The sequence below is a fragment of the Podarcis tiliguerta genome (assembly GCF_965153285.1).
Source record: "Podarcis tiliguerta genome assembly, chromosome: 10".
In the NCBI taxonomy this organism is placed as follows: Eukaryota; Metazoa; Chordata; class Lepidosauria; order Squamata; family Lacertidae; genus Podarcis; species Podarcis tiliguerta.
In genome coordinates this window covers 8,582,783-8,601,774 of record NC_139543.1, presented here as the reverse complement: position 1 = coordinate 8,601,774, position 18,992 = coordinate 8,582,783, and positions in this window count along the sequence as shown.

Here is an 18,992-nt window from a genome sequence, read left to right as displayed (position 1 = left end):
ATCGATGGTCCTGTTTCACCGTCTTGCTCGCCCGCACATTGCCACCACATTTGATATCTAACTGGAGAGCCCACAATGAACTATTCCACCTGTATCCTCCACAGTGTAGAATCATAGAATTGTAGCATTGGGAGGGGCCACGAGGGTCATCTAGTCCAACCCTCTGCAATGCAGGAATCTTTCATCCAACGTAGGGCTCAAACCTTCGACCCTGGGCATTTCATGCTTCACCGACTGAGCTGTCTAATTTGGCTAAATGTAGCTCGACAGCATTCCTGCTCTGGGGTCTAAATAGTGAAATCTGTCAATTTCAGTTTCTATTTTTTGCAGTATTAAATCTGATTCCCCACATTTCCACACCAGCTTGCTATGATTGTTTTTTCGAAGTCCTCGTGAAAATTCTAACGTGAATTTCTCCCAAGTATATGAATTTCTGTATGTATTTTTTTCCTAACGTGTACATTTTTTGGCAAAGCAGCTTTCTCTACTATGATGCATTTTGTATGTAGTTCTCACGAATATATTTACCTGAGGATATTTTATTTGGCACTGTAAAATTCTTCTTTTTTTGCCATTCATCTTTATTGGTTTCTTTCGACAAACATTCATGAAATCACGTTGTAACATCTCAATTCTCCTGTAACTAAACATGTGATTCCAAAACATAATAAAGAAAACGAAATATATACTTATTCATTTGATTCATTTGTACTCCATTTACAGTTGACTTCCCTCCCCTTCTTACTTGGGTCCTCAATTTTACTTAGTTAAATGCCCCTTATAACACATCTAAGGTATATATCTGGTAACCTATTTTCCCACTATATTTTAATATTTTTTTCTTACTAGAGTTATTCTAAACCAGTCAAAAAATTTACTACTCCGTAATTATCTTTCAGATATTGTTTAAATATATTCCAATCATTTTTGAATTTTTGTTTTGATTGATCTCTTATCTGCCCTGTCAGATAAGACACTAAAATTCAGAGGCACACACATTTTGAAGGATGGCAGTGTTTTGGTTCACATACTGTTTTGGAAACTGGAAGTTAGCCTTTCATGCAAACTGAGCTGAATTTGTCACCCATCTCTATTCCCAGATATTTCTTTTTTCCCTACATACCTATGGGTTCCTTAGGGACGTGGGTGGCGCTGTGGGTTAAACCACAGAGCCTAGCACTTGCCGATCAGAAGGTCGGCAGTTCGAATCCCCATGACGGGGTGAGCTCCCGTTGCTCGGTCCCAGCTCCTGCCAACCTAGCAGTTCGAAAGCACATCAAAGTGCAAGTACAGTGGTACCTCGGGTTAAGTATTTAATTCATTCCCGAGGTCCGTTCTTAACCTGAAACTGTTCTTAACCTGAAGCACCACTTTAGCTAATGGGGCCTCCTGCTGCCGCCGCGCCGCCAAAGCACGATTTCTGTTCTCATCCTGAAGCAAAGTTCTTAACCTGAAGCACTATTTCTGGCTTAGTAGAGTCTATAACCTGAAGCGTATGTAACCTGAAGCGTATGTAACCCAGGGTAGGCAGATTCACCCGATGTTGCTATCCTCCTGGTTAGAATGGATTGGAACCATGAACTATATTATTAGAGGGAATAGTATCTTTTAAAACAAGACCTGGGCACTCGTATGTGGCCCTTTGTTCTTTTCAATGTTTCCCTTCTAACGCTAAATTTAGCTCATGGACTTTCCCCTTATTTTCCTCTACTCTAGCTAATGCAAGCCATCATCAAGATAAAGTAATGTCATGTTGTTTCTCACTTACATTGGCCAGTAAGAAGTGCCTCTTCGGTTTACAATTAGCAGCCGTGGTTATGAAATTCAGCGCTGCTCCAGGGGTTAAACCCACCCGCTCCATGAACATTTTGCATAATTCCAGTGCCGTCCATAAGGCTGCGAACAGAAAACAGCAGATGCTTAGGGAAGCAGAGATTTCCATGCCATCTCGGCTTGGTCAGTCACATTCCTTTTCAGCTATTGTTCAAATTTTGCCGAAATTTTTTTGGAAGCGAAACTTAAGTCAGGTTTGAGGTGTGCATCTGTGAACAGACTTTCAAAGAATACATGAACCAGAATGTGATGTTCAAAGATGTCCCTCTTCTGTTTTCTGCACTTTTTATTCATGCAGCTTGCACATTATTCCCTACTCAGAATAATTCCATCTAGAAATTTTATAATTGCATCACTGTCCTAGGGAAAACATACTGCATTACTGATACTATTGCTATAAAGTGGGGGCTTTATAACTTATGGAAAAGCTTGGTAGTCTTGATGAGCCGTGGGGAATAAAACCCTGTACAACAACGCCATACAAAGCAAGCAACATTCACACTACGTCTCTGTCAAATCGGAACCAGTGAAGGTGGTGAAGGTCCTGTGTGAGTGTCTGGAGGCGGTTGGAGGATGGATGGCGGCTAACAGATTGAAGTTGAATCCTGACAAGACAGAAGTACTGTTTTTGGGGTACAGGAGGCAGGCTGGTGTGGAGGACTCCCTGGTCCTGAATGGGGTAACTGTGCCCCTGAAGGACCAGGTGCGCAGCCTGGGAGTCATCCGGGACTCACAGCTGTCCATGGAGGCACAGGTCAATCCGGTGTCCAGGGCAGCTGTTTATCAGCTCTATCTGGTACGCAGGCTGAGACCCTACCTGTCTGCGGACTGTCTCGCCAGAGTGGTGCATGCTCTGGTTATCTTCCGCTTGGACTACTGCAAATGCGCTCTATGTGGGGCTACCTTTGATGGTGACCCGGAAACTACAACTAATCCAGAATGCGGCAGCTAGACTGGTGACTGGGAGCAGCCGCCGAGACCATATAACACCGGTCTTGAAAGACCTACACTGGCTCCCAGTACGTTTCCGAGCACAAGTGGAAAGTGTTGGTGCTGACCTTTAAAGCCCTAAACGGCCTCGGTCCAGTATACCTGAAGGAGCATCTTCATCTCCATCGTTCTGCCCGGACACTGAGGTCCAGCACTGAGGGCCTTCTGGCGGTTCCCTTGCTGCGAGAAGCCAAGTTACAGGGAACCAGGCAGAGGGCCTTCTTGGTAGTGGCACCCGCCCTGTGGAACGCCCTCCCTCCAGATGTCAAAGAGAAAAATAACTACCAAACTTTTAGAAGACATCTGAAGGCAGCCCTGTTTAGGGAAGCTTTTAATGTTTAATAGGTTATTGTATTTTAGTGTTTTGTTGGAAGTTGCCCAGAGTGGCTGGGGAAACCCAGCCAGATGGGCGGGGTATAAATAATAAATTATCATCATCATCATCATATGTCCACATGACTTAAACATTATTTTCCCCATAGACTTATGATGTCCTGTGAAAGTTCTACACCAGTCAACCTCATCTGCTTGCAATACATTTTCTTGGAAAAGTCAGATTGAAGCAGCCTTTGAGGATGGGGAGAAGCAGGCTTTTCATAGCTTTCATTCTGCAAAGCAAGCAGAAACAGACAGGGAAATGAGCGCAGATAAGGAGACTAGTGAGAAGATATTGAGAAATATGTTCACACACCATAAATAACCTCCCAGAGAAACCTTTGGCATGATCTCTCCAGCCCAACAGGTAAAGTCATTTCCTCTGGATGGCCACTGTTCGATGCGGAATCAGATGTGTGTATGCTCACTGAAATCAATGGGATTAAGGGAATCTAAATGCTAATAATAATTGTTCCCTGTGGGTTGCATTGCCCCTAAGTTTATAAACAGTCATTTGTTAGGAATGCAGTAAATTACACCTGGAAATCTTAGCTGTTAATACATGTCGTGTTTTATTTTAGTAAACCCATATCTGTATCCATTATGACATACGTACCTGTGTTTCATTTTACTAAATAAAAGATACATTAATGTTGCTACTAGAAGAACATCTGAAATCAGGATTCAATAGTGTACTACACTGTGTAGAAGAAACATTCGTTCTTCATTTCACAATGTGCTCACAACACATTCCAGCAAGTATCCATTTGCTCAGTCACTGGTGACTATTTCATGAATTGATTTTTTTCTTAATAGGTTTTCTGTTTCCTGTATTATAACAAATGTTTATTTGTCCTTGCTTCAGCTTAAATTACTTACAAAGTGACTATAATAAATGATGATGCCTTTTAACTAGTTATTAATGGGCTGGAACAAGAAATGTCCAGCATTTTGTGCAACATAAACAAGTCAAACCACAAAGAAACTGTGGTTGCAATGTTGGCAAAACCCAACATGTGAATGCAAGGTTGCCCAGAGAATTCTACTGAATTTGAAAGGGGGGGGAGGGAGAGAATAGGATTGGTGTAAAGGATGCTGTAGAACCTTACATTTGTCCCTATTAAAATTCGTTTTGTTAGCTTGGGCCCAGTTCTCCAATCTGTTAAGGTCATTTGTTTGTTAGTTTAGTCGTTTAGTCGTGTCCGACTCTTCGTGACCCCATGGACCAGAGCACGCCAGGCACTTCTGTTCTCCACTGCCTCCCGCAGTTTGATCAAACTCATGCTGGTAGTTTCGAGAACACTGTCCAGCCATCTCGTCCTCTGTCGTCCCCTTCTCCTTGTGCCCTCCATCTTTCCCAACATCAGGGTCTTTTCCAGGGAGTCTTCTCTTCTCATGAGGTGGCCAAAGTATTGGAGCCTCAGCTTCACGAGCTGCCCTTCCAGTGAGCACTCAGGGCTGATTTCCTTCAGAATGGATCGGTTTGATCTTCTTGCAGTCCATGGGATTCTCAAGAGTCTCCTCCAGCACCATAATTCAAAAGCATCCATTCTTCGGCGATCAGCCTTCTTGATGGTCCAGCTCTCACTTCCATACATCACTACTGGGAAAACCATAGCTTTTACTATACGGACCTTTGTTGGCAAGGTGATGTCTCTGCTTTTTAAGGTCATATTGAATCCCATTTCTGTCTTCAGCGTCATTGGCTACCCCTCCCAGTCTGGCGTCATCTGCAAATTTGATGAGCATCCCCTCATTTCTTTCGTCCAAGTTGTTTATATAGATGTTGAACAGGCCTAACCTACCTGTGACCTCCACCCACTTTCCAACTTTGCAAGCACAGAGCCAATGCAAGTACAAGCTAGATGCAACCCCGTAGACTCTGTATTGGCAATCAGGAACCCTGTAAAAAAAGTAAGGTTGCTGATCATGCAGAGGCTGCGTGCATAGAAGTTGGGTTGTTGGTCTGGCACAGATTCTTCTGCCAAGACTAGTCTGTCAGAGACACAACCCAACTTTCACACACAACCGCTGGGTGGAAACGTAAAGATTTACAAGGAAAGTAAAGAGAAAGGCGCTAAAAACCCTCATCAATAGTAAAATAAACTTGTCTTCTTGATGGTTTTATAATGCAAACATATTCTAATCTAAACTCGAACCAAAATTGCAGCCTTCGAGTGTTTATTACATTCCATCATGTTATAAAATGAACTAAAATCCCTGCAAGACAATGGGATGGGCCTGTTTTGTTTCTTCTGTTGTCTGGAAATTTCCATGGCGAGAGAGCAGACACTGGAATGCCAAGGCTTCATCATATGGCTGCAAAAGGCTCTTCTATTACTGTGCCCCACCCACATATGCCCCTCATATTTCTAAGGAACTGGGCCAGATTTGCAGGTCAAACCAAGGGCAGAAGATGAATAGCAGTGTAGACAGGGAACACAGCAATTATTAACGCTGAATCTAGGTATGTGGTTGGGCAGCTTTGGCAGACATTGCAGGGGCATGGAAGCTCTCCACAGCATTTGAGGATGAAGTTGAGAGTGAATCACTGGTGGGGAAGACAAGCAGGCCCGTGGTTGTCCTCACATGTTTGCCACTGAGCCAAGGTGCGGTAATGCAGGAGAGGAGAAGAAGAAGAAGAAGAGTTTGGATTTGATATCCCGCCTTATCAGTACCCAAAGGAGACTCAAAGTGGCTAACATTCTCCTTTCTCTTCCTCCTCCACAACAAACACTCTGTGAGGTGAGTGAGGCTGAGAGACTTCAGAGAAGTGTTACTGGCCCAAGGTCACCCAGCAGCTGCATGTGGAGGAGCGGAGACGCGAACCCGGTTCACCAGATTACGAGTCCACCACTCTTAACCACTACACCACACTGGCTCTCTCACCACACTGGCTCTCAGAACCTCTGGCCTAACAACAACAACAACAATTTGGCCTGCCCTGCTTCTTCTTCTTCTTGGCGATCACTCATAGCCGAGTAAGGTTGTCTTCCATGAACATGGTCTTAACAGCGAGTCCGTAAATGACTGCAGAGGCCAATTCTTGATCCACACGTCCTTCCACAGTGGGGACATAGGTTTCTCGGTGGGAGTTGATCACGGTGAGGGTTTGCCAAGTGTACCTTCTTCTTAGCATGTTTCTCCCTTTTGTCCTGAGTTTGAGTGTCCTCAAAGCCCATGACACCTTTGGTAAAGGCTGTTCTCCAACTGGAGGGCTTGCAGGCCAGTGTTTCCCAGTTGTCAGTGTTTATACTACATTTTTAAAGATTTGCCTTGAGAGAGTCTTTAAACCTCTTTTGTTGACCGCCAGCATTACGCTTTCCATTTTTAAGTTCGGAATAGCGTAGTTGCTTTGGAAGACAATCATCAGGCATTCGCACAACATGACCAGTCCAACAAAGTTGATGTTGAAGAATCATTGGTTTGACATCATTGCCTGCCCTGCTAACCTGCTGCCTTAATGTGCAATAGCAAGACATCGTCTCCAATTGCCACAAAAATGCCAGGACCTTCACAAAAACCCTTCAGCCATCACTGCTTGTCTCTTTGTCATGCAATGTCCCGGATTCCCAATTGCAAGCTTCTTTAAGCTGCTCTTAAAGGGGCTATGGGTATAATTGCAGCTAGCTTGCAAGAGTCTGTAAAAGTGCGTGATATAGGAAAAGTGTTATCCTCTGCCTGCTTTATGTGTCCAGAAGCAATGTGATCGGATATAGGGAGGGAGTCCAGGGACAGTCCATACTGGGTGGCATGGAAGCCTGTAAGGGACAAGAAATGAAAGGAAAAGAAAAGGCAGCTCTGGCCAGCAGCGTACCTAGCCACTCGGGTGCCCAGTGCGGCGTGTGCGTCCTGCAGCTGGGGGTGCGGCAAGCTGCCCATGGTGGCGGGGTAAGCCAAGGCATGGTGTGCTGCGTGGAGCCTCTCCACAGCCTCCCCCTCAGCTGTACGGCGGCTGAGGCGGTGGGCAGACACAAGCCCCACGCTGCTCAAAAAAGCAGTGTGGAGCTTGTAGGCAGTCCGTCCGCCGCCTCCCCCTCAGGAGGGGCGTGTGGCTCAGGCACGCTGCAGGCCCCGCGGTGTGGCACCCAGTGCCCCCCCCCGCCTCACCTAGCTACCAATGGCGTAGGAAGGTGGGTGCGGTCGATGCGGGAGTTATTCTTTTTTTTAAAAAAGTGTTGTGAGTCCAATTTATTTTATTTTATTTTAAAAACAAATATTTTTGCCATTTTGTCACCTCCCCTCAGTGATGACACCCGGGGCGGTCGGCACTCACTGCACCCCCTTCCTACGCCACTGGCTCTGGCCAACTTTATGAGTAAAGGTAAAGGGATCCCTGAACATTAGCTCCAGTCGCGGACGACTCTGGGGTTGCAGCGCTCATCTCGCTTTACTGGCCGAGGGAGCCGGCGTACAGCTTCCGGGTCATGTGGCCAGCAGGACTAAGCCGCTTCTGGCGAACCAGAGCAGCGCACGGAAACGCCGTTTACCTTCCTGCCAGAGTGGTACCTATTTATCTACTTGCACTTTGACGTGTTTTCAAACTGCTAGGTTGGCAGGAACAGGGACCGAGCAATGGGAGCTCACCCCGTCGCGGGGATTCAAACCGCCGACCTTCTGATCAGCAAGTCCTAGGCTCTGTGGTTTAACCCACAGCGCCACCCGCATCCAACTTTATGGGTAGAGGTGGCAAAATGCTTTCTGTGACAGTACCCCTGAGAGAAGTGAACCCAAAAAGTTGTGTTTGCACAGTACAACTTGTACCACATTAAAAAGCAGGGACTGCATCTGCTATAGCTTGACCAGAGGTGGTTTTAGGATAACATGACTGGTTTGGCCACACTGGGTGCTGTGCTGCTTGGGGGGGGCGTGGCCACAACAATGCTGAGGAATGGGACATGAGAGGCGGGTGGGCACCAAATTTTAGTGTCATACAGGGCAACACTGAAACCTGAGAGCCCAAAGTCTGCCACTGGCTTTTTACAAGATACAAAAATATGTGATGGGATTTGAGAATTTAACATATGCACATGAAGAATGGCACTTGTTTCTCTGAATAACTCCATCTTTGCCTTTGCCTTCTGTTTTTATCTATTACCCTGGCACCAAAAAGTTGCGTTTATTACATGTGCAATGAATATGCAAGGAAGTAACACATCAAAAGAGTGGTTTTCTGAAGACCATCCAATTGCCCTTGCGAAGAAACAGCCATTTGTTTCACACTTGGAAACCCAACATTCTTATCTGATCTACTACACTGGCTACTGCAAAAGGTAATAAATTACCAGGGGAACCTATGAATCACTTGGTTCATTGGGGTTCAGCAGTCTGTTTCTGCCATGCTTAAGTACACAAATTGGCAGCCTTGTGCCTCTGCATATTTGTTGGTGGTAGGAATGGAGGAGCAATTTGATTTAATTTGTGTTTAAAGGCACTTTCTGAAAAAAAATGAAAGGATGTGTACTGCCATCTTTCAAAATTCTCACTTATCCAGCCAAGTAAGGAAATGCACACACCAAGTTAAAGTGTGCATATAAATGCATATATTAGCGACAATCTCACACAAGCATGCCTTATTTTAGGGGGAAATGTGCACGCAAGTCAAAACTGCATACAGTGGTACCTCAGGTTAAGTACTTAATTCGTTCCGAAGGTCCGTACTTAACCTGAAACTGGTCTTAACCTGAAGCACCACTTTAGTTAATGGGGCCTCCTGCTGCAGCCGCTGGAGCACGATTTCTGTTCTCATCCTGAAGCAAAGTTCTTAACCCGAGGTACTATTTCTGGGTTAGCAGAGTCTGTAACCTGAAGCTGTACAAGGAATTCACACTAAAATGCTGATACATTTTAATTGTTGCAGAACTGAGAGAGAACTGGGTTTATGATTGGAAAAAAATGAGAAACACAGAGAACTGAAACGAACAGATTCATACAGTGGCATAGCGTGGGGGGTGCAGGGGGGGCTGGCCGCACCGGGCGCAACATATGGGGGGGGGCGCTCGCACTCGCAGCTCTCTGCCCCTACCTGGCTCACTCACTCTCTCTCACTGCAGTGCTGGCTGTGGGAATCCAATCCGAGCCGCCGGGTCGCCGCCCACTGTGGAGGGGAGGGTGCCAGGCGTGCGGTGCGGTGCGGAGAGAGAGCGAGGGACTATCTGGGGGAGGGACAGTGCAGCGGGGGGGGCGCAAATTACTTGCCTTGCCCCGGGTTAGGGGGCGCAAATTACTTGCCTTGCCCCGGGTGCTGACGACCCACGCTACGCCACTGGATTCATTCAATGGAAAATAAAATTTAAACAATTTAGAAGGATCTTGCCCAAGTGGCGTGGAGAGAAATCCACAAAAAGAAAAGCTTGGAAACTTTTACTTTTGGGCCCTGGACAGGCCAGTCAAGGTTCATTTACTAATTTGGCCACAATTATAAGAGTAGGCATAACAGAAACATTACACGTTGCCCACCAGGCAGGTTTGAATTGCCCTAAACTGAGAATCCCTTAAGCCTATATCATCTTCTTCATAGAATCAAAGAATTGTGGAGTTGGAAGGAACCATGGCTTGGTCAATGGTTTTCAGTGGTGTTAGTGGGATCGCTGAGTGAATCCCATCTACCCCAAACCCCTTCCCCCCTTTTCTCACCCTCTCTGTGGGATTTCTTCTTTATTTTATTTTGTATATGTGCAGAAGTCACTACATGGAAATTGGTTCAAAATCAGATAGAATCTCTTCATATAGCTTTAAATAAACATAATTTCAAAACAGAGGATTGCTGTCCAACGAAGTTAGTTGAACTCAGATCTTATTTTAATCACTGGGACAAGTAGCAATGTAAGTCCAAGAGTATGTTTTATCATACGTGGTGGACTTGTAAAAGAATATTGAGAATTGATATATAATGAATTGGAAAAAATGTTTTAAAGTACCTTTCCAAAAGAAAATCCAGAGTCCTTTTTGTTGGGGATAATTCAGAGGGAAATTCCCGGGTGTCAAAAAAGACTATTTATATATGCTACTACTGTGGCCCGTGTTTTGTTAGCCCAAAAATGGAAAACGAGCGAGGTCTCAACTAAAAAAGAATGGCAACTTAAATTGATGGAATATACGCAGCTTGCAGATTTAACATATAGAATAAGAGAACAAGAAGAACGTAGGTTTAAAGAAGAAACTGTTTACTGAATATATGGGTGAAAATTGTGTTTATTTAAAAAAAGCTGGTGGCATTAAGTTAAATTCAGCAGTATAAATCAGTTTTGATGGATGTAAGAATGGATTACTGAATGGTTTAGTTCATGTAAAATATGCAGGGATGTATGGTATGCAAAATGAACCATGGAAAGAGAAGAAGGGAAGCCATTGATTTAAGGTTGTTTAAATGAATATTTTGAAATGTAAATTAGAAAATGTAATAAAAATTATATATATATAAATAAAAAAGCAATGTAAGTCGAATTTCTTTCAGTGGGAACTAACTGCAATTAATTTAGTCTGCATCTAGTATCATCACTTAGCATTTGCAGTAATGTGACATTAAGATGGATGAAGCCATTGTACTTTGTGTTGGAGAAACACGTCAGGGGTGGTCTTCAACAAAGTTTTGCTCAGTGCAGACCCACTGAAATTAAAGGACATGGCAAAGTTTAGTTTACTCCTCTCAATATATCTACTCTCTGTAAATCTTAGAGGGACACGGGTGGCGCTGTGGGTTAAACAACAGAGCCTAAGGCTTGCCAATCAGAAAGTTGGCGGTTCGAATCCCTGTGACGGGGTGAGCTCCCGTTGCTCAGTCCCAGCTCCTGCCAACCTAGCAGTTCGAAAGCACATCCAAGTGCAGGTAGATCAATAGGTACCGCTCTGGCGGGAAGGTAAACGGTGTTTCCGTGCACTGCTCTGGTTTGCCAGAAGCGGCTTAGTCATGCTGGCCACATGACCCAGAAGCTGTACACCGGCTCCCTCGGCCAATAAAGTGAGATGAGTGCCACAACCCCAGAGTCGGCCACGACTGGACCTAATGGTCAGGGGTCCCTTTACCTTTACCTTACTGTAAATCTTAGTTGAAAACCACCCGATGTTACTTTCCCAAAGAGTTGACAACTACACTAAAAACAAAAAACCATGCCAAAAATTTGAACAGCTCCAGTTCCCACTGCTACACCACATTGGTTCACACAAACGGTGAGTGAATTACCAGTCAATTGGTGGGGGGAGGGGGAATTGGGTGTTAAAGGAAGTGTTATTTCATGCACAGGTGCGCAAATTGGCAGCAGGAACTTGTTCTCTGTTGCAATTAGATCGTGTCGCTGAATGGTAGTTATTGATGATCTTTGCTAGGTGCCAGAAGCATTCCAGGTAAAGTTGAATGTTCTCCGCTCTATGAATGTTTTTGCACCTGCTGGCTATTTGGGTTTTTTTTAAAGCTGGCACACTGATAGGCCAATTCTGTCTGTAGGGATCACGGTGCCTGAACCCAAAGCTCTTGCTGCTTCCTCTCTTACATAACGTCCCTTCAACCCAAAGATTCCTAGGAGAGTGCACAGGATTACACTCAAACACAACAGAGCAAACTTTCCATAAAACCATAAAACCAAGAAGTGAAAGTTAAAAGAGCAGCAAGAGCCAAGTCATGACTCCTGTCATTTCCAAATGCCCATAAGAAAAAAAAATGGCTTAATTCCAGCTAAACTCTACTCAAAGTAGACCTGCTAAAAAATAATGGACTTAAGGAAGTTAGTCTTAAGGAAGTCAGCCCTGAGTGCTCACTGGAAGGACAGATCCTGAAGCTGAGGCTCCAATACTTTGGCCACCTCATGAGAAGAGAAGACTCCCTGGAAAAGACTCTGATGTTGGGAAAGATGGAGGGCACAAGGAGGAGGGGACGACAGAGGACGAGATGGCTGGACAGTGTTCTCAAAGCTACCAACATGAGTTTGACCAAACTGCAGGAGGCAGTGGAAGACAGGAGTGCCTGGCGTGCTCTGGTCCATGGGGTCACGAAGAGTCGGACACGACTAAACAACAAAACAACAACAACAAAGTTTGTCATGTCCATTAATTTTAATGTCTTTAGCCTGAGCATGACTAATACTGAATACAACCAAATGGGATTCAGTGCTGTGCCAGGGGGGTTCTGTTGGTGCAATTGGACTTCTTTTCCTCCACCCTGTGCCCCCTCAATCTTCTCCAGATGATTCCCCAACCCTCCAGAGCTGTTTTTGAGTGTGTGCAGGAGGCTGGAGGGGACAGGAAAAGAAGTTCCATTGCACACCAGCTGAGCATTGGAGACAGCCCCATGTCTTAACTTGATGTTGAAAAGCTGGTAACAATGGAGACAACTGCATCTCCGATGGGAGAGAATTCAACATCCAGGTGCCACCACAGAGAAGGCCCTGCTCCACATTGTCATACAATGAACCATGGCTGACCTTGGGCCAGTCACTATCTTGTAGCCTAAACTAACTCACAGTGTTGTGATGATAAAATGGCACCAACTCCTTGGAGCAAAGGTGGAATAGAAATCTAATAAAAATCAATACATTTGCCCCAGGCAGATGCTGAAATTTTGTGATCTGATTTAGCTAACTGTGGACTAGGAAACAAGATTCAGCAATCCATAAACTGGCATCTTTAGTAAAATAATCCCTTTATCCTTCCAGGAAGTGAGCGCCTCTTCTTTCACAACATTTATGGTTGTCCGTATTAGTGGCCTTCTGCTCCCTTGTTGTTCTAACGCAATTTAGGCTGGGATACCGCCTAACTTACCGCCATTCTTAAGCAGAATTTGTAACCTATGCAAACCAATCCTGCAATGTTAGGCAATCACCAAGAAAACGTGGAAGCAATCAGCATGAGAGGGTTCCTTATCATCCTTATTGATCACGGGCTCAAAGGTCAAGGCCACAATGAAGTCTTCCTACCCTGTAAAAGTTAATGGAAGTTAGCTATTAAAGTTGTATGTGATTGTGCTTTCCACAGCTATATAAAAGGAGGCATTTTAAATGGACAGTCACCTTTTCTGACTCGTCTCTGCCTTCCTCCTATCTGCATGCTTCCGCCCAGCTTCACTGAAGAATCCCTCAGGTAAGACACAGACAGAGATCTACTTTACACATATAGAGGCTATGTAAACTTTAGCAGATTGGCAAGTGGCACATCTAATGTGTTTAAATAATCAGAAGCCTGGGTAAACTGATGCACTGATTTTTTTAGATTTGCACGGGCACCAACCCCCAAACCACACACAATTAGCTCTGTGTGGCTATTGGGTTTAGAGTGATGCTGGTTTGATTGTGTTGTTGTTTCGATTTGGGGCTTGCATTTCCCAAAGCAGAGCTGTGCCAGCCTTCGAGGCAAACTCAGAATGTCATAGGGTGCCCACAATTCACGGACATGGGCCTCAAAGATGTCAATGGAGAAAGCACTACTGCACTTTTTGGAAGAGGTTCACAAAGGTAGCTTGGCCAGTCTTTAGCTGGGTGATATCTACAGATCCCTGTATGCCCTGGGAAACCATCTAAAACTTTCTAATCCCAATCGACCGCCTGGGATATAGGCAAGTTGTAATGGCAGAGGAGATAGTCAAATGAAAATGAGGAAAGGTGGGAAGTAGTGCTGCAAATCCTTGATCGCGAAGGCTGCAGTCCCATACAGTGGTACCTCAGGTTAAGAACTTAATTTGTTCAGGAGGTCTGTTCTTAACCTGAAACTGTTCTTAACCTGAAGCACCACTTTAGCTAATGGGGCCTCCTGCTGCCGCTGCACCGCCGCTGCACATTCTGTTCTCATCCTGAAGCAAAGTTCTTAATCCGAGGTAATATTTCTGGGTTAGCGGAGTCTGTAACCTGAAGTGTATGTAACCTGAGGTACCACTGTATTCGCTTTCCTGGGAATAAGCCCCACTGAACTCTGTTCAAGGTGCCAGGGCTGGCCCAGGATGTTTTGCTGCTTGAGGCAAAATGCCCCACCAGCACCATCTCTGCTGTGGCCATGCCATGCCCCTGCTGCCATGGGCATGCCCTACTGCCACTGCGGACACATCCTGCCACAGCAGAATCAGGACAGATGTGATGGAAGTGCATATCTGTGAAGGTGACGGCCACGGGGAGCAGCGTGCTCCTCAGGCCCAGATCGGCCGCCTGAGGTGAGGGCTTCCCATTGCCTCATGGGTGGGCCAGCCCAGTCAGGTGTTGCTGTTCAACATACTACAAATCAGAAAGGGCAGCAAAACTTTTAATTGGACTGGGGGAGGAGAGAAAGAGAGGAGGAAAAGGCCCTTGAACCAGCCCTGTCTCAAACACAGCCCTGTGGTACAGGCTCATGGCTTCTTTAACTTAAGGGTATTTTCAGAAGTAAAGATGTTCTGATCAAAGCAGCAGGGAGAGAGGGACCCATTAATCCCCACATGTGGTGCCACAGTAGGATGAGGGAGGACAAGTCATCACACTCTCACCCACACATCCATCGCTGAACCCCTGTGGTTGTGTGAAGGACCTATGCATGCTAATTGTAATTCCATCATAAACTGGAAATTGAAATAAGGACGTAAGCCTAAGCATGCTTACTTTTGAAAGTTAATTCCATCAGACTCAGTAGGACTTACTTTAGGGAAAATATGTGCAAGACGGGAACACGCTAATAAACAGAATAACTGAAAAGAAGTGAGGGAACGGTGCTTTAAAATAATTAACAAACTACAAGGAGCTTTTGTGGTTCTGTTTCCTTTTCAAAGTTGAAACTGGAGCTGAGCAAACAGATACATTGAGCAAAAGTGTTGTGTAAGGACACAGCACTAAATAGTTTCTGGTTACAACATTTTTTTGTTGGGGGGGGGAACAAGGATGCAAGCAGAAAAGAGTAAAGGTGTTTAAAGAACTTTAGAATTTGTGGGTGAAAATCTAAGGAACACATTTCCAAGGCCTAAGTTAAACCAGGATAAGAACAGGGAACAAATGTTCAATGTTTTCAATGCCTTTGTATCAGGTGTAGTAACAATTATTAAACAACAAAACAACAACACCAGAACTGGCTTATGAATATAAAGGACAATTATACTGGAATAAATATATAACCTCGTAAACCTACTAAACAATGAACTAACTAAAGTTCAATGTGCATAAGCAAGCCTGGAGATACTCATAAACATAGAATGAACCAGTGTCTCTCTCATTGCTATATCAATTATGTATGTAGTAAGTACCGTATTTTTCGCTCCATAGGGTGCACTGGACCATAGGGCGCAACTAGTTTTTAGGGGGGGGGAAATCAAGAAAAAAAATCTTATTTCCCCCCCAGCCCCAAAGAGCAGCGTACAGGCTAAAGAAGCCACAGCCCAGTGCAGCTTCTCCCTGCCGGAGGGGTTGTGTGCTGCTATGGCACAAGCCAAGGCAGCCAGCGGGATCCATCCCGCTGGCTGTTTTGGCTTCCTCTTTAGCCCCACACAACGGGGCTAAAGAGGAAGCCATAGCCACGTGCAGCCTCTCCCTGCCGGAGGGGCTGTGTGGGGCTACCCCTGAAGCCTGGAGAGTGAGAGGGGTCTTGCCTAGACACCGATGCCTCTCGCTCTCCAGGCTTCAGCGAAAGCAACACAAAGCCTTTGGAACACGGACGGAGTGCTCCCTCTGAGCTTCGGAGGCTTAGTGTTGCTATCGCTGAAGCCAAGAAGCCTGCATTCGCTCCATAGGACGCACACACATTTCCCCTCAATTTTTCGAGGGGAAAAAGTGCGTCCTATAGAGCGAAAAATACAGTATGTAATAACACGCTGGAACAAATAAGACGTTCTTCAAGTAGTCATTCATTGGAAGCACAAAGCCATGAACATAAGAGCAGTTGCCAGAAAGCCTTATTCAAGTAGTCGTTAGCGGGAAGCGCAATGCAAATGATCAGTCGAAGCCAAATTGATGAGACCTGTTCTCCGGATATTATCCATGTTTCGCAGCAAGCTTCGTCAGTCGATAATGCTAAATAATACAGAATGGCATCCCAGTTACAATAAATGAACGACCACAAACTACATGCAATACCCATCCCATGTTGTGTCTTACCTAATCACACAACACGGTTCGCTCAAGACAAAAGGTCTCACAAAATGCTCACAGGCACAGCAATTGTAGAAACTAGTAATACCAAACATTTAAATACATAACAGGTGCATAGAATCAATCATCACATTCATACATGGTTAAAGGTCCACTAACACTTCTCTGTTATTGCTAAACAAACAAAGGCACAAAAATTGTTTATATATATAAGAACCAAGGTCAAATTTGGTATTCAAACCTTTGGAAACAAGGTTCCTAGTTGAAATATTAATTTGTACTCTTTTTGTAGCAAGGCTCTTCGTACATCAACAGTTCTAAAAGGTAGTTTTTTAAAGGTCCACAGAATGAAAAAACTCAGGTCATTTTCAGTATGAGCCTCTTGCTGAAAATGCTGGACTAACTAATGCTTGTCTAGGCAAGCATTGCATATTTTGGACCTATGTTCAGAAATTCTAGTCCTGATTGCACGGGTAGTACTACCTACATATAGAAGCCCCAAGCACAACGGATACCGTACACACAGTTTTTTGTAGAACAATTTGTAAACTGTTGCAAAACAATCTTTCGCCCATTTATTGTGTCGGTAAATGATTTCACGGGCAACACAAATCTGCAACATGTGCAATGACCGCATCTATAATGCCCTTTCAGCATTGTATGTGGGTCATCATTATGGTATCCAAATAGATCAGTGGGAAATTGTCCCTTATATTCATAAGCCAGTTCTGTTGTTGTTCTTTTGTTGTTCAATGCCTTTGGGTCATTCCATCTCTCACACCAAGGGTTCTTGATATTGTGAGATGTTGGGACATGAATAAGGAGTCTTGAGTAGCTGACAGTGTGCAGAAAAGTCTCTGCTATGCCCACAAGGATCATGAAAAATCCCACACATTTAGAAAGAGATGCAATGGGATGTGATCCGTCGTCTTGAAAAGTTATTCGTTTTGAACGTTGCCCAGACACACCTCTCGCTCAAAACCCCCAGGGATGCAATTTTAGCTTTCTCACACCGGTTATTCTATAATTGCTTTTCTCTCTCCTCCCAAAGCTCTATCAGTTAATAGAAAGTCAAGAGAAGGACTTTAGTTTAGATCATATTTTGGGTTCCAAATATTTGCCCCATGTTTGTATTTTTTTACTTTCCATCTTGAGGACAAGTCTGAACGCACAAAGCTCCCTTATACCGAGTCTCAGAATGAGAACAACTAATGCTCAGTGTTAGAACAGGTAGGTAGCCGTGTTGGTCTGATGCAGTAGAAATATATATATATATAAATTAAAAAATTGTCCAGTAGCACCTTAGAACCAACTAAGTTTGTTTTTGGTATGAGCTTTCGTGTGCATCCACAGCCTGGCAGCTGCTCTCCCAGGTCTCAAGATATTTTCCAGCCCAGTGACCCCAAATCCTTAAAACTAAACTAAGTGCCTTCTGCGTGCAAAAAGGATGCTTTTGCTGAGGAGTAGTCCCTCTCCATACCTAATCGTTCAACAAGTATGCTTTTTAAGCCAAACCATCTCATTCCTGGAGAAGTTAAAGTAGAAAGTATCAGAAAAAGAGACCTAGGATTTATCCTATATAGGCTCTTCATATCAGTTTGGAGAAGGATGCTCTAAAACATCTAACATCATAGAAATAACTTTTTGAAAATCTTTTGATGTTTCCAAAATGTTTTAGTGTAAGTGCCGCGTCCCTGATCCTTTATTTTGGAGTAGTCCTGTTGAAGTGACTGTCACGGCTGATGTATGCCCCATGGAGAGCCTCAAGGTCCATAAATAGCAACACCCTAGAGGTCCCAGGCCCTAAGTTAGATTAGCCTCAACCAGAGCCAGGGCCTTTTCAACACTGGCTCCGGCCTGGTGGAACGCTCTGCCTCATGAGACCAGGGCCCTGCAGGATCTGATTTCTTTCCGCAGGGCCTGTAAGACAGAGTTGTTCCGCCTGTCCTTTGGCTTGGAATCAATTTGATTCCCTCCCCCTCTTTCTTTTTTCCTTTTTCCTCCTGTGAAGAGGCTGCATTTTAATGTTTTAATGTTGTGTTTTAATCTTGCTTTTTTAAGTTGTATTTTAATCAGCTTGTTTTTATTATTGGTTGTTAGCTGCCCTGAGGGTGGCAGCTGGGGAGGGTGGAGTATAAATAAAAAATATTATTATTATTATTATTATTATTATTATTTATTGCAATATGCCCTGCATAATAAGATAGGTCCAATGCTTTTTTCTGGGGGTACGCATACCCCTAAACATTTTGTGAATCTAAGTTTGGCCTCATTGAGGGACAGTATTTCAATATGAGTAGGAAAATGAGAGTACCCCTAAACATTTTTTTTAAAGAAAAAAAAGCACTGGAGGGTCCCTTCACTTCATTGGGCATTAATGAATTAGAATAATTTCCTTCTTTCTGCTAATACTCTCACCAAAGGATGGAATTGCAGGACTGCCACTTAAGTAATCATGAAACGGTATTTATTTTTGTTGTTGTTTAGTCGTTTAGTCATGTCCGACTCTTCGTGACCCCATGGACCAGAGCACTTCAGGCACTCCTGTCTTCCACTGCCTCCCACAGTTTGGTCAAACTCATGCTGGTAGCTTCGGGAACACTGTCCACCCATCTCGTCCTCTGTCATCCCCTTCTCCTTGTTATAACATCCCTTAAATGTTGGTGTTCCATTTCCCCACCATATAAAAGAGCCAGTGTTGTGTAAAATGGTCAAGAAGGTGGCTTCTACATGGGCTGTGGAGGAAAGTGAGGGGCAGATGGGGCT